Raw genomic sequence first — 23,760 nt, 5'->3', positions numbered from 1 at the left:
TACTGAGTTGCTAACTGCTGGATATACAATGAATATAAAACGTGTTTGCTTTCATTAGGTTGACTGCCTGGTTGGGGAAACACAGGAGTCACACATTGCAAAGTTAAATAAAAATAAAAAGTTAATTTTCTTTTTTATTAAATCTTACACATAAGAAGTAGAAAGGGAAAAGTACAAAAAACTTTCATCTATCTATAGTGCATAGTATGTTAATGGATCTTTTAAGTGTTAAAGCATTTTTTCACGTTTACAATTACATTCATGAAACTGCATTTTGAATTTTCATAATTTAGAGCATTGGCTTAAATGAAAAACATTTTAATCAAAAAGTTAAATTTAATTTCCTTAATTAAAGTTTGTTTACATTAAACATTAATGGCATGGCATGACATTAAGTGATGCTAAGGTTTATGGGTTCTTGATAAGCAAACTCTAAAAATTTGGCTGTGTTACTCACTAGTTAAATGTTAGCACCTTGCCAGGTCTAAGTTTTAAAAATATGATTGCAAAGAAATGATATATTAATAAATATATCAGTATATGAATTTTTAATTCAGGCATATAAGATTATGTAATAGTTAATATGTTGCACAAAATAATCCACGTTCATGTCCATATTTCTTTTCACTTTATATATATATATACATATATATATACATGTATATATAAGATTATAGATATACATACTAATTTGCATATTTACATACATATTTACATACACAAACTAAGATTATATATACATATTTTATTTATTTATTTACATATATATACTAATTTACATATTTATATGTAAACTACATATAATCTATATGTAAACTACATACACATACTAATTTACATATTTATATGTAAACTAAGATTATATATGTACATATTCAATTTATTTATTTGTATATACATATATACACATACTAATTTACATATTTACATACATATTTACATACATAAACTAAGATTATATATGTATATTTTATTTATTTATTTATTTATGTATACACACACACATATATCTCTATCTCTATCTCTATCTCTATCTCTATCTCTATCTCTATCTCTATCTCTATATCATCTTAGTTTTATTTATGCTGAGGCCCAGCCTACCAATTGGGAAAGTTCTATTGCATAGAACATAACATTAAAAAAATTAAAATACAACCTTCTCAAATTGTTGTCATTGGACAAGATTAGAATAATAAAGTCATATTTGACAATGGTCACAAATATGTAAGAAAAGATTTTATTTAATGTTAGTTAATCCCTAAAAATGTGTTCATAATGAATCCTCTTTACTTTATTACATTCCTAATTGCAGACTATACAAGGTAAAATGTATGTAGTGAGAGGAGTTAAACATTTTTAAAGGATTGCTTGATACATGCATTCAGTATTCAAATCTATAAATTTTTAACATCGTTGGCCTTCACCCATGAAAGGCTTTTTGGTTTTGAAAATTCTATAATTTGACAAAATATGTCTTATTTTTCTATTCTAAAGCAAGATGGAGAAATGAAAAATTTTCTCCCATTACAGATGGGCTACCTTTCAGCTTCATTGATGTTTAAAAGTCTATGTTGGGGGCGCCTGGGTGGCGCAGTCGGTTAAGCGTCCGACTTCAGCCAGGTTACGATCTCGCGGTCCGGGAGTTCGAGCCCCGCGTCAGGCCTGGGCTGATGGCTCAGAGCCTGGAGCCTGTTTCCAATTCTGTGTCTCCCTCTCTCTCTGCCCCTCCCCCGTTCATGCTCTGTCTCTCTCTGTCCCAAAAATAAATAAACGTTGAAAAAAAAATAAAAAAAAAATAAAAGTCTATGTTGGATTTTTTTCTTTCTGACCTAATATTTAGTTTTTGTAAAATATTTTCCTTTGACTTCAGTACTGTGGAATAATATGCACTTATAGATACTTCTTTATCTGACATGTGGAGACATAATCAGCAGCTTGAGTTATGGTTTTGTGGTAGAAAAGGAATCAGACAAGAGATGAAAAGAAATTCATTGCTCTGACTTTTGGTTACATCGTACTCTACATTTCCAAAAAGGTGAAACAAATAAACTGAAAGCAGAAGCAGCATCTTGTAGCAGAAAAAGCATGAAGTTTTGGAGATATATCTGGCTCCAATCCATAATAACTTCTTGGATTCTCTGTTTCTTCATCTGTAAATTGTTGATAGTAAGACCTAACTTTCAGGATTTTTATCCAAATCATACATAAAGTTTGTAAGCTGTCCAACAGGGTATTTGGCACATGGTAGGCATCTAATAAACAATGGCAATTAACATTTAATCAAGTACTGTCACGAACAGTTGCTCAAATGCTTACCATTATTTGTTAATAAAAGAACTAATAGAATTAATTTACCAATTTGCCCAAAAATATTTATTGAGCACTTACTATGTCTAAGACACTGTTCCAGATACTGTTTTAGACATCACTGAACAAAATAGAATAATTTACTGTTCTTGTGGACTCTACCTTCTAATCAAGGCAGACAGACAACCAACAGTAAACATAGCATTTAATAAATTATACAATATGTTAGAAGATGTTAAGTAAAAGCAGAATGGGGTAAAGGAGAGATGTAATATATCTGGTGTAGAAGGCTGTAATATTAAATAGGGTGGTCTAGGTAGAACTCATTAAAAAATTAAGATTAAACAAAAACTTGAAGGAAATGAGAGTAAGATCTGACATGATTTAAAAGGATCACTCTGTTGTGAAATAGATGGTGGAGAAGAAGGAGTGAGATAAAAGTTTGTTAGGAAGTGAAATAGAAAAGAAACTTGAACTAAAGTGGTAGAGAGTTGTTGAGAACTGATTTTATTATGGGTATATTTTGGGTATATTTATTATGGGTATATTCCTGCATTGGATGTCCATGCTGAGAAAAAAAAAAACAAAAACAAAAACTCAAGGATAAATCCAAGATGTTTGGCTCCATTAACTTAAATGATGCTATTGTTATACAATCAATGGTAGTAGACTGAGGGTGGAGAAGGCTTAGGGGATGGTACTATGGATTGATTATTGTCCCGACCCCCTCCAATTTATGTGTTGAAGCCTTAACCCCCAATGTGAATGTATTTGGAGATGGGACCTCAGGAAGTAAATAGGTTTAGATGAAGTTATGAGAGTGGGACCCTCATGTAGGAATTAGTGCCCTTATAATAAAAGACACTATACAGTTTGCTTCTTTATCTCTCCTCACTTGCACACACTGAGGAAAGATCATGAGAAGACACAATAAGAGGTGGGCATCTGCAATCTAAGGAGAGAGCTCTCACCAGACATTGGCTCTGCTGGCATCCTATCTTGGACTTCCAGTCTTCAGAACTGTGAGAAACAAATTCATGTTATTTAAGCCTAGTCTATTGTATTTTGTTAGGCACCTTGAGCTGACTGAGATTGTTGGTATCAGGAATTTGGTTTCAGACATACTGAATTTGAGATATTTATTATATATCTAAGGGAGCTGTTTATAATATAGTAGGATGGACTAGTCTGGAGTTTTGAGGCAACATCTGTGTTAGAGACACAAATCCAAGAGTCATCAGTGTATTGAAGGTATTTAGAATTGTGGGAATGTTTGTGATCACCACAGGAATGAGTGTAGATAGAGGAGAGGACTAAAGATTGAGCCTTGGGACACGCTACTATTAAAAGATCAATGAACAGAGGAGAAATAACCAAAGGATAGAAGATAAATGAGTGATACAGTGAAAACCAAACCAAAAAACCAAAGAACTATGATGTCCTGAAAGCCATGTGAACAAAGTGTGTCACTCCCTTCTTCATGCAGATTGACCATTGGCTTTAGCAATCTGGAGGTCATTGAGGGTATTGAGTGGGGATGAGGCCTGAATGGCATGAGTTTAAGAACAAAAGGGAGAGAACTTGAAGACAGTAAGCACCAACAACTTTTGACGGGGGATTTCTTCAAAGGAGAGCAGAGAAAATGGGATGATGGTTATGGGGGAAGAGGAAAAGATTCTTTTTTTTTACACAGGAGAAATAATAGCATCTTTGAAAGATGATATGAAATTAAAAGATTAAAAAAATTCATGCAGGAGAGAAAGGAAAGAATTTCTAGAACATTGTCTGAGTATGTGGAAAAGGGTGGTATCTAGTGAACTTGTGGAAGAATTAGTTCTAGATGGGTGCTTGAAAGTTTATTATGCTTACAGGTGAGGAGGCAGGTGAGCGTAGATGTGATGGTAAAAGTTTCTGAATATTCTCTTTTGATTATTTCAAATCCTCCATAACATAGGAAGCTGGTTTTCTACTGAGACTGATGTTTGAAGAAAAGATGTTGGTAGGATTTCCATGAGAGAAGAAAATGTGAAATAGCTCTCTTGGAGTGTAGAATTGGTAGACCCAAGATATATGGTTTGTCTGGCAATATTAAGGTACCATTTGAGGATCATGATCTCGACTTCTAAAGTAAGAGGAGTCATATGTGGAATTGCATTTTTCTCCAGGCATGTTCAGCTTCATGTGTTCAGATTTAGGGTAGGCAGAGGATTAGGTACAGCCAGGGGTATAAATTTCACCAAGCAGATTCAAGACCATGAGAGAAGGGCAATAAGGTCAAAGATGTAAAAAGGCAGCAATGATCAGAATTAACTATGTAATCTAAGCTGGGTGAGGGGAAGAGTTAGAACATTAGGGAGAGTGAGGGACAGTGAAAGAGTGGTAGGATTAATGGCTGGCAAGTCTTGGTAGGATCAAAAGATTACTGGATTTGGGAGACAATAGGAAGTGAGCTGGCAAGATAGGAGATTGTGGTCAGAGAGATGCATGAAATTGAAATTATGGAGCAGTGGCCGTGTCTGAAGTCTGTCAGCGAGAAAGAGCAGCTGAAGTAGTGCGGGAAGATTATTATAGGAAAGAAATTCAAGTAATAACAGGATAGAGTGCTGGAAGAATTATTTATGTGTACAATGACATCACCAAAAATTAAGAAAGGAGTAGTATTACAGAGAGACAGTGAACCAGGCTAAAATTATTGAGAAATGAAGGGGATGACCTGGGAACCTCTAGATGACAGCAAAAATGATGATGATGTAGAGGGTTAATTTGATAACTGGAATTCAAAGCTATGGGTTTTTAGGAAAGAGGTAGGACAAATGCTTGAAAGTTGCAATGAGAAGCATGAAGGACATTGACCCGACTCTAGACTTCATAGAAGTTCTGTGGGAGAAGAATCAGCCTCCTTTTGAGAAGGCTAAAAGGGAAGCAATATTCTTAGGGTAGAGTCAATTTCCCTTTTTCCAGAAAGGCAGAGACGGTTCGGCAAGAAGCTGACACATTTGAGAAGAGATTCATGGGGCAGAAGTAAAAATACTGATGCCAGCAGGTCATTGACCGGGGTTGTTGCCAACCATGGCATAACTGAGCATGCAGATGAGGGAGAGTGGATCCAGGAGAAGCTGAGGCCAGCTGAACTAGGCTTAGCACTCTCAACAGCTTCATGGAATCTGTCCCAGGCTATGCCTTTTGCTTCATGTCTCCTCCCTTTCTGCCTTCTACTTTAAGCCACACAGTGAATATATAAATAAATTTAATATAATTTTCTCACTAAAAATGGCATGCTTAGAAAAGTGAACATTATCTGCAACATGTCCAGTTTTCTTTGAATGAAATATTTGTGTCCCAGGGTACGCTAACTATTCTTCTCATTAGTTATGGGTGAAAAACATTCATACCTCATCCAGCAGGAGTGAGAATCTCCATGCTCAAGGATTCTTTGCTCTATCTCATATTTAACCCATATTCACATCCTCTTCTTTCAGATCACTCCATCGTGATCAAGAATAGGGAGTCAGGGCCTTGAACTCCTAGTGGGAGGCTGGAGGGGAGAATCCCCACATCAGTGTTATAGGTTGTTGCTGAGACTCCAAGTCTGGCAAGAGGTTAATGACAATCCTGTTATGTTAATTTCTAGATTTATTGCTTTATGGATTGACCGTGTGACCTTCACTATTTCTCCATTTGGTAGTGTATTGACATTTCTCTGTGGCCTAGTACATGATTAATCTTTGTAAATATGTTGTAGCTATTTGAGAATACTGTAAATATTTTAAGTTTTTAATTTTGATTCCAGTATAGTTAACATACAGTGTTCTATTAGTTTCAGGTGTAAAATTTAATGACTCAACAGTTCTATTTGTTACTCAGCACTCATCATGATAAGTGTAATTTTTAATCACCTATTTTACTCATTGCCCACCTACCTTCCCTCTGGTAATCACCAGTTTGTTCCGTACATTTAAGAGTCTGTTTCTTGGTTTCTCTCTCTCTATTTCTCTGTTTTTTTCCCTTTGCTTGTTTTATTTCTTAATTCTGCATATGAATGAAATCATATGATATTTGTCTTTCTCTAACTTACTTCCCTTACTGTTATACTCTCTCCATCTGTGTTGTTGCAAATGACAAGATTTCATCCTTTTTTATGGCTGAATAATTTTCCATTGTGTGTGTGTGTGTGTGTGTGTGTGTGTATACCATATATATATATATACACACACACACCATATATATACGCACACCATATATATATATATATATATATATATATATATATATATATATATGCCATATATTCTTTATTCATTCATCTATTAAGGGACACTTTGCTTCTAAATTTGGCTATTGCAAATAATGCTACAGTAAATATGGGTGCATGTATCCCTTTGAATTAGAGCTTTTTTATTTTTGGGGTAAATACTGAGTAGTACGATTACTGGATTATAGGGTAGTTCTATTTTTGTAACTTTTGGCAGAAGCTCTGTATTGTTTGTTTGCTTTTTTTACAGTAACAGCACCAGTTTGCATTTCCAACAGTGCACAAGGATTCCTTTTTCTCTACATTCCTTTTTCTCCTCCCCAACACTTATTGTTTCTTGTGGTTTTATTTTAGCCATTCTGACAGGTGTGAGGTGTAATCTCATTGCAGTTTTGATTTTCATTTCCCTCATAATTAGTGATGTTGAGCATCTTTTCATGTGTCTGTTGGTCATCTGTTTGTCTTCTTTGGAGAAATGTCTGTTTATATCTTCTGCCCATTTTTAATAGGATCGTGTGTGTGTGTGTGTGTGTGTGTGTGTGTGTGTGTGTGTGTGTGTAGCTGTATAAGTTCTTTATATATTTTGGATACTAAGTCTTTACCAGGTATGTCATTTGCAAATATCTTCTCCCATTCAATAGGTTGTCTTTTAGTTTTATTGGTTGTTTCCTTTGCTATGCATAAGCTTTTTATTTTGTTGTAGTCCCAATAGTTTATTTTTGCTTTTATTTCTCTTGCCTCAGGGAACATATCTAGAAAAATGTTACTAGGACCTATGTCAGAGACATTACTACTTGTGCTCTCTTCTAGGATTTTTATGGTTTCAGGTCTCACATTTATATGCTTAATCCCTTTGAGTTTATTTCTGTGTATGGTGTAGCAAAGTGGTCCAGTTTCATTCTTTTGCATGTAGCTGTCCAGGTTTCCCAGCACCATTTGTTGAAGACACTCTTTTTCCCTTCGCTTTCTTTCTTCCTTTGTTGAAGATTAATTGATCCTATAATCATGGATTTATTTCTGTGCTGTCTATTCTGTTCCATTCATCCATATGTCTATTTTTCTGCAAGTACCATGTTTTTTGATTACTACCATTTTGTATTATATCTTGAAATCTGGGATTGCGATACTTCCAGTTTTGTTCTTTTTTAAAGATTGTTTCGGCTATTGGGGGTCCATACAAATTTTAGGATTATTTGTTCCAGTTCTGTGAAAAATGCTGTTGGAATTTTGATAGTGATTGCATTAAAACTGTAGATTGCCTTAGGTATTATGTATATTTTAACAATAGTTGTTCTTTCAATCCATGAGCATAGAATATATTTCCATTTGCTTCTGTCAACTTCATTTTATTTTATCAATGCTTTATAGTTTTCAGAGTAAGGTCTTTCATCTCTTTGGTTAAGTTTATTCTTAGGTATTTTATTATTTCTATTGTAATTGTAAACTGGACTTTTCATTTCTCTTTCTGTTACTTTATTATTAGTGTACAGAAATGCAGTGGGTTTCTGTATATTGATTTTGTATCCTGTAATCTTACTAAATTCAGATCTAGTAATTTTTTGGTGGAGTTTTTAAGGTTTTCTATAGATAGTATCATGTCATCTGCACATAGTGAAAGTTTTGCTTCTTTCTTACCAACTTAGATGCTTTTTATTTCTTTTACTTGTCTGATTGCTGTGGCTAGGACTTCCAAGTACTATATTTAATTAAAGTGGTGAGAGTTGACATCCTTGTCTTATTTCTGATCTTAGAAGAAAAGCTCTCAGTTTTTCACCATTAAGTGTGATGTTAGCTGTGGGTTTTTCAATATGGCCTTTATTATGTTGAGGTGTGCTCCCTCTAAACATTCTTTGTTGAGGATTTTTATCATAAGTAGGTGTTGTACTTTGTCAAATTCTTTTCCTGCGTCTATTGAGATGATCATATGTTTTTTATCCTTTTTCTTGTTGATGGGATTTGTTATGTTGATTGATCTGTGAATAATGAGCCACTCTTTCATCCCAGGAATAAATCCCACTTGATTGTGGTGAATGATTTTTTAAATGTATTGCTGGGTTTTGTTAGCTAATGTTTTGTTGAGGATTTTTGTATCTATGTTCATCAGAGATATTCGCCTGTAATTCTCTTTTGTTATAGTGTTTTGATGATGGCCTTGTAGAATGAATTTTGAAGCTTTCCTTACTTCATCTTTTATTTTTCGATAGGAATATTAACTCTTGTTTAAATGTTTGGTAGAATTTACGGGTGAAGCCATATGGTTCTGGACTTAAGTTTTTTGGGAGGTTTTGTTGTTGTTGTTTGTTTCTTTAATTACAGATTCAATTTTATTGCTGGTAATCAGTCTGTTCAAATTTTCTATTTTTCCTGAATCAATTTTGGGAGGTTACATGTTTCTAGGAATTTATCCATTTCTTCTAGGTTGTCTACTTTGTTGGCATATAATTTTTTATAATATTCTCTTATAATCCTTTGTATTTCTGTGTTTTTGGCTGTTATCTTTCCTCTTTCATTTCTGACTTTGTTTATTTGAGTCCTCATTCTCTCTCTCTCTCTCTTTAATGAGCCTCACTAAAGGTTTATCAATTTTGTTGATCTTTTGAAAGAAACATCTCCTGGTTTTATTCATCTGTTCTATTGTTTTTTTTCTATTGTGTTGTTTATTTTTACTCTAATCTTTTATTATTTCCTGCCTTCTGTTTTTGGGTTTTGTTTGTTCTTATTTTTCTGGTTTCTTTAGGTATAAGGTCAGGTTGTTTATTTGAGATTTTCTTGCTTCTTGAGGTAGGTCTGTGTTGCTGTAAATTTCCTTCTTAGAGCAGCTTTTGCTGTATCCCAAAGATTTTGGACTGTTGTATTTTCATTTTATTTTGTCTTCATGTATTTTTTAAAAATTCCCTCTTTGATTTCTTGGTTGGCCCATTTGCTTTTTATAAAGTAGCATGTTACTTAATCTCCATGTCTTTGTGTTTTTTTCCAGATTTTTTCTTGTGGTTGATTTCTAGTTTCATTGCATTGTGGTTGGAAAGATGCATGGTATGATTTCAGTCTTTTCGAATTTGTTGAGACATGTTTTGTTGCTTAACATGTGATCTATTCTGGATAATGTTCCATGCACACTTGAAAAGAGTGTGTATTCTGCTGTTTGAGAATGGAATGGTCTAAATATATCTGTTAGATCCATCTGATCTAGTGTGTCATTCAAAACTACTGTCTCCTTTTTGATTTTCTGTTTGGATGATCTGTCCATTGATGTAAATGAGATGTTCAAGTCCCCTACCATTATTGTATTATTATTGATTATCTCCTTTATGTTTGTTATTAGCTGCTTTATGTATTTGGGTGCATCTGTGTTGGGTGTAGAAATGTTTACACTTGTTATATCTTCTTGTTGAAGTGTGTCCTCTATGATTATGTAGTGTCCTTCTTTGTCTCTTTTTACAGTCTTTGTTTTAAAGTTTATTTTGTCTGATATAAGTATTGTTACTCTGGCTTTATTTTCATTTTCGTTTGTATGGTAAATGCTTTTCCATTCCATCACTTTCAATCCATTTTTCTTTAGGTCTGAAATGAATTTCTTGTAGGCAGCATATAGATGGGTCTTGCTTTTTATCCATTCTATCAACTCATGTATTTTGATAGGAGCATTTAGTCCATTTACATTAAAAGTAATTATTGATAGGTACTTACTTATTGCCATTTCTTTAGTTGTTTTATGATTGTCTTTGTAGTTCTTCTCTGTTTCTTTCTTCTCTTGCTCTGTTCTCTCATGGTTTGCGGTGTTTCTTTAGTAATATACGTGGATTCCTTTCTCTTTACTTTTTGTGTATCTATTACTGGTTTTTGATTTGTGATTATCATTAGGTTTGTATATAACATCTTATGCATATAGCAGTCTATATTAAGTTGATGGTAGCTTAAATTTGAACCCATTTAGAAACACTAAATTTTTATTCCTTTCCCCTACCATTATCTTAGGTATTTGGTGTCATATTTTACATTGTTTTATTTTGTGAATGCCTTGACTGATTTTTATGGATATACTTAATTTTACTGCTTTTGTGTTCCTACTTTTTAAAATCCTGCTTGTGGTCTTTCCTTTCCACTCCACATTTCTTGTAATACTGATTTAGTGGTGATAAAATTTTTTTAGTTTTTGTTTGTCTGGGAAACTATTTATCTCTCCTATTGTGAATGATAGGCTTGCTGGATAGAGTATTTTTGGTTGCAGAATTGTTTTTCTCTCAGCACTCTTGAATATAATGCCACTCCCTTTTTGCCTCCTGAAAAATCAGCTGATAGTCTTATGGGGTTTTCCTAGTAGGTAATTATTTTCTTTTCTCTTGCTGCTTTAAAAATTATCTCTTTGTCACTATTTTTGCCACTTTAGTTACTATGTGTCTTGGTGTGGACTTCCTCGGGTTGACTTTGCTGGGGGCTTTCTGTATCTCTTGGATCTGGATTATTGTTTCCTTCCTCAAATTTGGGAAATTTTTATGTATTATTTCTTCAGATAAATTTTCTGCACCTGTTTCTCTCTCTTCTCCTTTTGGGATCTCTATAATGCAAATGTTATTATGCTTGTTGGTGTCACTGATTTTCCTTAATCTATGTTTACTTATTATTATTATTTTTTCTCTCTCCTGTTAGGCTTGATAGCTTTACATCAATCTGTCCTCCAGCCTGCTGATCCTTTCTTCTGTTTTCTCTAGACTACTGTTTGTTCCCTCTAGTGTATTTTTAATTTCAGTTATTGAGTTCTTCATATCTGATTTGTTCTTTTTTTATGTTTTCTATCTTTGTTGAAGGTCTTACTGAGATCCTCCACTGTCTCCTCAAGTCCACTGACTATCTTTATGACCATTACTTTAAATTCGCTATCAAGCATATTACTTATCTGTGTTTCATTTGGCTCTCTTGCTGTGATTTTCATTTGGAACATATTCCTTCATCTTCTCATTTTGTCTAACTCTCTGTATATGTTTCTATGTGTTAGGAAAGTCAGCTACATCTACTCCTCTTGAAAATAGTAGCCTTATGAAGGGGTCCTATAGTGTCCTAAATGCAACATCCCCTGTTCACCAGAACGTGGTGCTTCAGGGGTGTCTTTTATGTGTGTTGCATGCACCCTATTGTTGTGGTTGAGCCATGTTTGCCTTCAGTCCTGTTGTCTGCAATGCCTGTCTCTGCCTGATAAAGGCTGGATTTGGTTCCTTTGTTGTTTGTGGCCCAGTCTGGGGCCACCTTGGGCATGAGTTGAATCAGACCAGACATTTGGCAGAACTGTGGTAGCACTGAACTGCAAGGTGCCTTCTCAGTGTTGTCTTCAAGAAGTTTTCTTTGGTGTGTGGAGCCTGTAGTCAGATTAGATGTCTGCTCTGAGCCTATTGGTGAAGCCACAGTTGAACTGATATATATGGTCTTCTTCCTTTCTTCCTGGGACTGGAGCCACCTTGGGGTGATGCTAACCCCTGTTGGCGCTGCTTGCATACTGCCACCTTGTGGTTCCAAATTGGATGGACTCCTGCCAAGGGTGTGTTGGATGGGGTGGGTCTTCAGGAGAATGCAGAGGCAGGGTGCATGGTGCAAAGAAGGTCTGAGCTGGTCTGCTAAGGGAAGGGACTTGTAGCCACCTGGGAAAACTTCCAAGGCTGGGAGGGAGAGAACAGGCTGTAGAAGAGTATGGGTGCAGGGTGTGCTGTTAGCAAGCTGGGTGGAGAGTGTTCATGCTGGACTGGTTCCCTCAGATGTCCTGTGTCTGGGCTGGGCCTGGGGGAGAGAAATGGCACCCACCAGTTCTTTTGTTCTTGGAAAAGTCTCTCGAAGATCTCTGCCCTTCCAGCACACACAGTCTGAGATTAGGAAACAAATCTCCTTCCCAGATAATCACGTATTTTTCAAGTTGTTGCTTCTATGCTGTATCTCAGTGGGACGGTTTGTTGTTCTATCTCTTTAAGGGCAGGAACTCAATTTTCTATGGCTCTCCTAGCTCTCCTAGAGCCCAGTCTGCTGATTTTTAAAGTTCCAGGTGTGAAGCCTCACTGATTGTAGGAACATGTGAATTTAGGCCCCTTTGGTTTTCAAAACCAAATGTTTTGGGGATTTGTATTCCTGGTGTGGGCCTGCCATGCCTGAGGTGCCTGTTATGGGGTCTGCTCCTCTCCCCTCTCCTTGCCTATGGCATCCTTCCCTTCTGTGGACAGTCTTGTGGGTCCATTTAGCTCCTGACTACATCTCTTCCCTTTCTACCCTCTTTGATGTGACCTCTTCTCCACATTTTGCTGTGGAGAGTTTGTTCTGCAGTCTTTGGGTTGCTTTCTTGGTTACTATACTGTGGGTGTTATGTAGGTGTATCCATGGGATGAAGTGAACCTAAGACCCTCCTACTCCATCATCTTCCCTGGAAGTCCTATTATTTGTCTATCTTTAAGTCATTTGTCTACCTTTTTCTGACTTGTCCTGGATTGATATTTCCCCCCTTCTATTTAAAAGCTCTAAATCTTATTTATTTTTTAAAAGTTTATTTATCTTGAAAGAGAGAGTATGAGTGGAAGAAGGAGAAGAGAAAGAGGAGAGAGAGAATCCCAAGCAGATTCTGTGCTGTCAGTGTGGAGCCCAACTCAGGGCTTGATCTCAAGAACCACAATATCATGATCTGAGCCTAAACCAAGAGTCAGATGCTCAACTGACTGGGTCATTCAGGTGCCCCTTAATCTTATTTCTATTATTGAAGTGGTTTTAGTGACCCATTTGAATCCCATGTATAACTTGAAAAGACAAAAACAAAAACCACACACACACACACACACACACACACACACACAGAATCTGTTTCTAAGGTCTAAGGCCAGACCTGCTGCATCAGAATGTTTCTGGTTGGGGCCCAGACATTTGCATTTTTATAAATTTTTATAGATGATGAAGATATAAACCATCTTTGAAACCATATTTTAGTGTTACTTTTTAAATGTCAATGTATGTATATTTAAACATTTTCTATTAATATAGATAATTGGAGAATATTCATGAAGCTTTTCCCTTCTTATACATGCAAATAAGATTATATTTTGGGGACACCTTTTCTTTGTTCTTGATCCTCTTCTCCCACACAACAATCCTAAATCAGATGGAATTTTTCAGTTTTTTAAAAATGCTTATTCCACTTTTAGAACTTCTTCCTTAACAATTTATATTTTTTATATAATAAAATATATATAAATAATTTATACATATATTAATTGCATTTTACTTAATTACATTTTACTTCATAAATATATTATCAATAATTAAAACAATTATTTGGATGGAACTACACATTTTGCTTGTTTCTTTTCTTGCTCTTGTATTTCTTGTTGGATTTTATTCTGCTTTTTGTTTGTTTTTGTTTTGCAGAATTATATTCTCCAGAATTTTTTCAGAGAGGATAAATAGATGGCATAGTGCATTACTGTTACTTTGGTTGCTTGGTATCTCTTCTATCTTCTGGGAATAACACACTTTTTTTAAAAGAAAATTCCTCCTCTATCACTAGCCATTTGATATAATCTTTATGGGGCTACTGTAAATCACTATATTCTATGCCAATGATCATGGACATGGGTATCTGATTTACGTCTGGCCAGTCATAGTACAACATCACCTGGAGCACAGATTTTTAAAAAAGAGATGGGTGTATGATTTCAGGCTAATTAGAGTCTTTCCAGGGATTTCATATATACTGATGTAATTTTGTTTTTACAAGTGGGATGATATAGAGTCAGAGTAATTTCCATGATGCTTCCTCCTTCTATGACATGGAAGAGGGATGTATTCAGTGGCATAGAGAATAATGCCACAAGATAGAAAAAAAAAGATGGATATAGGAGAGAGAGAGAAACCCAATGATGATAGTTGAGATTCTGGATACAGTCATGCTTGCATGATATATTTTCTTACCAGTTATATAAGCCAATAGGGTCCCTCTTCTGTTTAATATTGGAAACATATTGGAAATATTGGAAAATGTTGGAAAATATCTATTTTGCCCTCATACTTGAATGATAGTTAATCCTGGGCAAGGAATTTTATGTTGAGAAACCATTTTCCTTTAGCCCCTTGTAGACATTTTCCCATTGCTCTCTAGTTTTATTCTTCTGCAAGGACTTATGACTATCTAAAATATTATTGCATTTACTTTTTATTATTACTAGAATGTGAGGTCTGTGAGAGCAAGATTTTGTTAATTGCTAATCCTTGCCATCTGAAATAATACTTAGCACCTAACTGCCTAAAAATTGTTGACTGCATGCATTGGAAATTCAGTTCTCTTCTCTTTTGCTTTCCCCATCCCATATGTTCATCTGTTTTGTTTCTTAAATTACACATATGAGAGAAATCATATGGTATTTGTCTTTCTCTGATTGGCTTATCTCACTTAGCATGATACATTTTAGCTCTATCCACATTGTTGCAAATGGTAAGATTTAACTTTTTGATGGGTGAGTAATATTCCAATATATATATGTGTGTGTGTGTGTGTGTGTGTGTGTGTGTGTGTGTATAACATCTTATTTATCCATTAATCAGTCCATGGACATTTGTTCTCTCTCCATAGTTTGGCTATTGTTGCTAATACTGCTATAAACATTGGGGTACATGTACCCCTTGAAATCTGTATTTTTGTATCCTTTGGGTAAGTACCTAATAGTGCAAAATTGCTGGATTATATGATAGTTTTATTATTAGTTTCTTGAGGAACCTCTATACTGTCCTCCAGAGTGGCTACACCAGTTGCATTCCCACCAACAGTACAAGAGGGTTTCCCTTTCTCTGCATCCTCACCAATATATGTTGTTTGTGTGTTGTTAATTTTAGCCTTTCTGACAGGCTGAGGTGGTATCTCATTGTGGTTTTGATTTGTATTACCCTGATGATGAGTGATGCTGAGCATCTTTTCATGTGTCTGTTAGCTATCTAGATGACTTCTTTGGAAAAGTGGCTATTCATATATTCTGCCCATTTCTTAACTGGGTTGTTTGTATTTTGAGTGTTGAGTTTGATAAATTATTTATAGATTTTGGATACACACCCTTTTGCAAATATCTTCTACCATTCCATAAGCAGCCTTTTAGTTTTGTTGATTGTTTCCTTCATTGTGTAGAAAATTTTTATCTTGATGAAGTCCAAATAGTTTATGTTTGCTTTTGTTTCCCTTGCCTTCAGTGATGTGTCTAGTAAGAAGTTGCTCCAGCTGAGGTCAAAGAGGTTGCTGCCTGGGTTGTCCTTTAGGATTTTGATGGTTTCCTGCTTCACATTTAGATATTTCATCCATTTTGAATTGATTTTTGTGTATGGTGTACAAAAGTGGTCCAAGTTCATTCTTCTACATATTGCTGTCTAGTTTTCCCATCACCATTTGTTGAAGAGACTGTATTTTTTTTCCATTGGATATTCTTTACTGCTTTGTTGAATATGAGTTGACCGCATAGTTGTGAGTCCATTTATGGGTTTTCTATTCTGTTCCATTGATTTATGTGTCTGTTTTTGTGCTAGTACCATACTGTCTTGATGACTGCAGCTTTGCGATATAGCTTTAAGTCCAGAATAGTGATGCCTCCAGTTTTGTTTTTTCTTTTTCAGGATTGCTTTGGCTACTATTTAGGGTCTTTTTTGGTTCCATACGAATTTTATGATTGTTTGTTATAGCTCCGGAAAAAATTCTGGTGGTATTTTGATAGGGATTGCATTAAATGTGTAGATTGCTCTGGGTAGTATACACATTTTAACAATGTTTGTTCTTCCAATCCATGAGTATGGAATGCTTATACATTTCTTTGTGTCCTCAACAATTTCTTTCCTAAGTGTTTTTTAGTTTTCAGAGTACAGATCTTTTATATTTTTAGTTGGATTTAGTCCTAGGTATCTTATTGTTGTTGATGCAGTTCCAAATGGGACCAATTCCTTGATTTCTTTTTCTGCTGCTTCATTATGGGTGTATAGAAATTCAGCAGATTTCTACACGTTGCTTTTATATCCTGCGGCTTTGCTGGGTTCATGTATTAGTTTTAGCAATTTTTTGGTGGAGTATTTCATGTTTTAAGATGACATTTTAGCTGAAGCTAAATTGTATTCCACTAAGCTTTATAATTGAATTTACTTGTAAAAGGTTGATGATCCAAAGTTTTTAATGGAATTGATAAATTACACTAGTAGACTTTGGGCTTTGAGAAGGGTATAATGGAGGAAGGGACCAGAGCTTATGGACCTTAATTGCCTTTTTCTCATTATTGAGAAAAAGAACCTCTTTGGATAGGCAGGGTGGGTCAGTGTTCCTTGAATAGCCACTAGGCATGGAATTCTTGTAACATGGTCTTCATAGCCCAGATCAGTGATATTTGAACTTGAGTGCACAGCAGAATCCTCTAAACTGGTTGAAAATGCATGAACTGAATCTTAAATTCAGAGATTCTTATGCATTTAGTTTGGAAAGGGTATCAGGAATTTGCACATGTGTGTATATGTACATTTCAGTATGTTTTTGACAAACATCTTAGGTAGTTCTGGTACTGGTTTTAAAAAACCACAGTTTAAAACCTGGGTTAGATGTTAGAACCAGGTAGATTTTTCTATGAACCACAAAACCTGCCTGTCTATATTAATAAGCTTCAAACAGCAGCTGGTGTTCAAGGCAAATCTGTCTTGGCTGTTTTCCACATTATACCACTAACTTTAATTCTTATTTCTGACATTGCTAGACTTGGTGTTCATATGTACTTTTTTCAGGATTTGGATTTTTATATCTTCTCTCGAGTGACTATGGCTTGACTTAAACAGTAATCTCAGTGTCTTCTGTTACCTCAGGTAGGTACTTGTACTTTAATGTTTTTATGAAGTCTGGTGAGATGATCTTCCTTTTAAAATTTGTACTTTCCAAATGAACATATATTACTTCTATGGGAATTCTAAAACAAATAAAAAAAAGGGGGAAAAATATGTTCACATCCTAAAATATCACAGGCAATTCTAGCCACAGGAGGAACCTGTGAGAAGACCTTTTATAATTGTGGTGCAATTGGTTAGGTCATTTTTCTAATGTAGCTTCTCTGTTCTGAGCATTTCCTATCCTTCAGTGCTGCATAATATTTCCTAGGGCACATAATGGACTCATTATAATAGTTTATTGTCCCTTGCTCAATTTCTTTTGGCCTTGAAAGTGAGTTTTTCTCCCACTTATCAGCTCTCCTCTTGAACCCTAGGACCATAACATAGACCTTTATAACTTAGGCTATCATTTCTCAAGTGTCCATTTGGTCATGTCACTTCCTATGCCCATCCTCTCTTCTCATCCTCAAATTTAAACCACTTCAAAGGGGGCATCTGGTATATCTTAAAGACTCAAGCTTTTAACATGGTCTTAAAAATGTTTATCCTCGGGGCACCTGGGTGGCTCAGTTGGTTGGGTGTCTGGCTTCAGCTCAGGTCATGATCTCGCAGTCTGTGGGGTTCAAGCCCTGCATCGGGCTCTGTGCTGACAGCTCAGAGCCTGGAGCCTGCTTTGGATTCTGTGTGTCCCCTTCTCTCTGCCCCTCCCATGCACATGCTCTGTCTCTCTCTGTTTCTCAGTAGTAAATAAACATTAAAAAATGTCTATTCTCATCTTTATTTACTTCTCTGGCCATTTTCACTCCCACCATTTCCTTCCTTCTCAAAAGAAACTGCACAAGTTTGTCTTTTTGCTTGGAGCTCTGCTCCTCACCCTCCCTTCTATGCCTATTTAATTTCTATTTATGACTTCAGTTCTCATCATGTCTTGGAGCAAATGTTCCTTGACTTCTGAAAAAGTAAAGCCTTCATATTTTAATTCTCCTGCCACTCTATAACCTTCATTTATAAAACTATAATTTTATATTTGTCTGTGTGATTATTTTACAGGTGTCCACCAGCCCACCTAGCAGTCTAAGAGCCATGAGTACAGTGAATGTGTCTGTTTTTCTCAACATTAAATCCCAGACTCCATCCTGATGCCTAGCACACAGCAAGTTCTTTTTTGTATTTGTTGAATGAATGATTCCACTTCTGAATTAAATAATTAAATTAAATTAAATTAAATTAAATTAAATTAAATTTAAAAGATACGTAACTATCATAAAAAATTGAGCATGGCTATAGCAGCATTCAGATGAGGGGGTTGTTTACTTTACTTCACCCCTAATTTGTCCTAGAGTTTTGCCTGTTATGGTTAGATAGATCATACAGACCACTGTACCAGGTATTTAACAATAGCTAAAGAAGCTTTTAAACTTAGACTTTATAAATATGGCCACATGATTTGTTTATAATGTCAACCTGGAATGAGCAGTATTTACACTTTAAATATATGTGGTTAAGTGTATTTGTCCACTTCTAATTCTAAGGCATGAAAATTGTCATATTAATTATTATTATTTTTTTTTTTTAATTTTTTTTTCAACGTTTTTATTTATTTTTGGGACAGAGAGAGACAGAGCATGAACGGGGGAGGGGCAGAGAGAGAGGGAGACACAGAATCGGAAACAGGCTCCAGGCTCTGAGCCATCAGCCCAGAGCCCAACGCGGGGCTCGAACTCACGGACCGCGAGATCGTGACCTGGCTGAAGTCGGACGCTTAACCGACTGCGCCACCCAGGCGCCCCTTAATTATTTTTTTAAATCAAGCAAGATCTACTCCAAACTTACCCTCCTCACCACCTTTGTTGGCAGTGACTGCAAACCCTTCCAGAAATCTTCGCCCATACTCTTAAGGCTGCAGTGGATCTTACTGGAATTGCCCCATCTGTAATATCTCTTCTGAGCAGGCAAGGCTGTCCTGCATTTAGGAAAATCAGATACTCCTGTTTTTCTCCTTTATCTCCTCAGTCTGACCTCCTCCTCATTTCAATACCACTGGTACCCTCCATCTTTTACTCCAGGACCACCTTGCACATTCCCTAAAAGGGACTACTGAAACCTAACACTCTACTTTTTGCTGCAGGAGAGGAGGTAAGTATTGCTTAGGATCTTAGAAACATATTGGCTTCCTGTTTCCTGACCTAGGAAAGAGAAAGCAGATATTAATACCAGCTATTTACTTTATTAATAACTCATTTTGTACATATGTGCATGTATAGGGATTAATAAAAGTTCTGATCTCAGCCTCTGTTTAATTTTGATTACCAAGGTGATAAGAATCAATTACTATGGTTTCTTGTGGAGTAATTCTGATCTAGTCTAAACAATATACAGTGTGTTGGACTCCATTAATTTCCCATATTGTTAGGAGTGTGAGGACATCTATGTCTTACTTCAGGATTCTTATTAATAACTCTGTGTCTCTATCTTTGCATTTACTCAAACAATGTTTGAGAACTGATTTGTTTTCAACTATTTGAGTCCCTCAGAGCTTTAATTCTCTAGGCTGGATTAATCAGATAGTAAAAGGGACACTTTTGTGCTTCAAGTGAATTTCATAGTCATTTCTGTATTCACAATGCTCATATGTTGCTTATTGACATTGTGACATTAGGCCAGTGGTTCTTAATTACAGGTGATTTTGCCTGCCAGGGAGCACTTGGCAGACATCTCTGATTCTCACCATTGCAGGGGTACAATTGGCATTTAGTGGGTGGAGGCCAAAGATGATGCTAAACTACCTACAGTGTGTAAGACAGCACCCTCCTACTTCCTAACAAATAATTAACTGCCCAAAGTGTCACAAGTTTTTAGGTTGAAGAACCTTGCCTTAGGAAAATTTCTTAACTGTTCTAGATTTAGTTTCCTCATCTACAAAATGGAAATACCAATATATATTTAAAGGACCATTGTGCGCCAAAAATTAGATAACACTGTAAACAGAGTTACCCATTTAGTAGAAACTAACAGATGGGAGTTATCAATATTAGTGTTAAATATTATTAGAGCTGGAACGTTTTTGAAAGTGTGTTGACCAACTGTCTTGTATCATGCACCTGTTACGCACTGTTTCAAATGTCTTGGCTTTGCTTTTACTCCAGTCACTGTGAAGGTGACCACTTCTGTGCAGGCTTTGATCTGCTTGCTTTCAGTGCAACTTGAGAGCACTTTGTTTCAGGCTTTTCCTCACACATCTCATTTCCTGACCAGGGCTTCTCTGACATCTCTGACACACTGCGTTCAAGCAAGTGCGAACTCTAAATGGGGGACCGTTAGCACCCTTAGAGCCATGCTTGACTGATGAGGCTCTCAGCTGATGAATAAAACCTTTCTTCTCCCTCTTGTCTCCCAAGTGGACTGCTCTGGGCCTGCTCATTTTATGAGGCTCCCAGAAGGTTCTGAGCACCTGTGACCAGCTTGGTATCATACAGATCCTTCTATGGGCTTCTTCTCCTTCCTTGTCTCACTCCTCTTGTCCTTCACTTCTGCTCGCTGGGATCATTTCTCAAATAAACTGCTTGCATGTAGGCTTTCATCCTCAACTTTGTTTTCAAGAAACTCTGCTGGTGACACTTCTCATATAGGTGATAAAGAAATGGAGGCCCAGGAAGTAGAGGTAATTTGTCAAAGGTCACACAGTCCATGCAAAAGCCAAGACTAGAAACAGTAATGTCCTGACACTTTTTCAGTGCTCTTGTTGCCACAATTTCTCTCCACATTATAGTTTGTCTTATAAAAGCTGTTTATGTGCTAACTGTTTTGGTTATTATTAGGGACTGTTAAAATATGACAGGGAGGCATATGTTAATAAAACATGTGGGTTTCTAGAATGCCAGCAAAAACTGTTTATGCCATGGTTTAAAAAATTATTTAAAGATGTTTAGGTGTTCTACCATCTGGAATGTCTACAAAAATATAAAACTATATCTCAAGTTTACATGATACCTAAATATATTTATACACATAATTATATTTCTGTAAGGTTTGCATAAGAAGTATTGTTACAAATTTTCACCAAATTTCTATGTTATTCAGTATTTTGCAAAGTCTGCAAGTCATTTAAAGATGTGAAAAAGCCACTAACTGGCAAAAATGAAATCACACCTAATAGTGTTCAAAATGGTTGATCAGATGTGTTGCAAAAATAGAATTTAGAGGTATTTCTTAAATAATCTATAATAAGTCTGACAAATTAAGAGTAGGCAGAAATATATTGTTACTTTAGGTAGTAATCTAGCTTGGCCCGTCTGTAACACTACATTTTCCAGAAGTTGGAAAGAGCATGGTTTTTTTCTGCACAGACAGAGCTTCTGTCACAATCTAATTTGCAGTTGCTCTTAACAAATTGTAAACTCATGCCAAGTGGGAGTTGATGCATTAATCCATGTTAATATTTGTGAAAATGCATGTGAACATAGTAAATGAGTCATTCTAGAGTCTGGATTACCTTGCTCAAGAACAAAAATATCAGCAGGGTTTCTGCATCTGTGAACTCAGAAAAACATTAAGCTTCAGTTTACCTACCTCAGAAAGCACTGGATTTATCCCAATGGTTCTGGGTCAAAGTGGTGGTTCTCCAAATAGGGATGGTTTCCGAGAAAAACAATAGGAAATGGGGGATGGGAATTAGACTGTGCTATGTCAGAAAGTGTTCACATTTTCCACCCAAACAGTCCAAACGGGAACAATTAATTTTCTCCCTTCCTTTCCTCTTCCTTCCTTCCTTCTTTCCTTCCCTTTTTCCCTTTCTTTCTTTCTTTCTTTCTTTCTTTCTTTCTTTCTTTCTTCCTTCCTTCCTTCCTTCCTTCCTTTCTTTCTTTCTTTCTTTCTTTCTTTCTTTCTTTCTTTCTTTCTTAGAAAGGCTTTGCAAATCTAGGATTACATCTCAGGAAAGTTTAAGTAGTGCTATTGGCTAAGGTGAAAATTTATCTCAGGATAGAGATTTTCTTGATGATGCTAGCTCACCCATTATCTCCAGGCTACTTAGTTTGCCTTTCAGACCCACCTAACATGTGGCAAAGATTTGTATGCCATGCTGAATAACTTGGACTTTAAGAATAGTAGTTAGACAAAGGCAGTTTTATTTTTATTTATTTTTAATATTTTTGGTAATGTTTATTTTTAATTTTTTTTTCAACGTTTATTTATTTTTGGGACAGAGAGAGACAGAGCATGAACGGGCGAGGGGCAGAGAGAGAGAGAGACACAGAATCGGAAACAGGCTCCAGGCTCTGAGCCATCAGCCCAGAGCCCGACGCGGGGCTCGAACTCACGGACCGTGAGATCATGACCTGGTTGAAGTCGGACGCTTAACCGACTGCGCCACCCAGGCGCCCCTTGGTAATGTTTATTTTTGAGAGAGAGAGAGAGAGAGGCAGAGCATGAGTTGAGAGAGGGGCAGAGAGAGAAGGAGACACAGAATCTGAAGCAGGCTCTAGGCTCTGAGCAGTCAGCATACAGCCCGACGCGGTGCTCAAACTCACAAACCATAAGATCATGACTTGAGACAAAGTCAGATGCTTAACCGGCAAAGGCAGTTTTAAAAGTAGGGAAATGATTTCAGGTATTTATTACACCAATGAGCAGGAGTTGGAGTAAACTTGTAGCAGGAAAGACAGTTTGGATGCTACTGCTATAATACAATTAAGAGACAATGAAAAGTGGGGTGCCTGGGTGGCTCAGTCAGTTGAATATCCATCTCTTGATTTTGGCTCAGGTTGTGGGACTGAGCCCCACATCAAGCTCTGTGCTAAGCATGGAGCTTGGTTAAGACTCTCTCCCTCCTCCTTCTGCCCCTCTAGCTCTCTCCCTCTCTCCCTTGCTCATGGTGAAAGTTTCATTAGAATGTGTAAGTGGGGGTGGTGAGCACGCATTCAATTTGGGAGTAAGAGGAAATTACTCACCTGTTGATTGAAGGGATATAACATACTTTCACATACATATTGTGTAAATTCTTTTTAACATTGTTGGCTTTTCCTCAGATGTATATTGTGATTTAACATTTATTAGCATTCATTCATTCATTCAGTCATTCTCTTACTCAGATATTTATGGGACATAAAACATAATCTAAATCTATACAGCAAGAGGAAAGAAATGTAAAGATTACATGAAAACAGTACTACATATGGTGACAGATATAGATCCTGATTTCTGCTTAGAGGATGTTATAAACTTTCTTTATAAATGGTTATGTTTTTGCTTCATAGAGAAAAATAAACACTAAATAAAAAGCCAATAGAGGTGTGTTCTATTTTTGGCACTAAATTTCTGAGTGACCTTAGATCAGTCACTTCTCT

The sequence above is a fragment of the Puma concolor genome, chromosome A3, assembly GCF_028749965.1.
Source record: "Puma concolor isolate L17-30 chromosome A3, mPumCon1.1.hap2, whole genome shotgun sequence".
Taxonomy (NCBI): Eukaryota; Metazoa; Chordata; class Mammalia; order Carnivora; family Felidae; genus Puma; species Puma concolor.
This window is presented reverse-complemented; position numbering follows the sequence as displayed.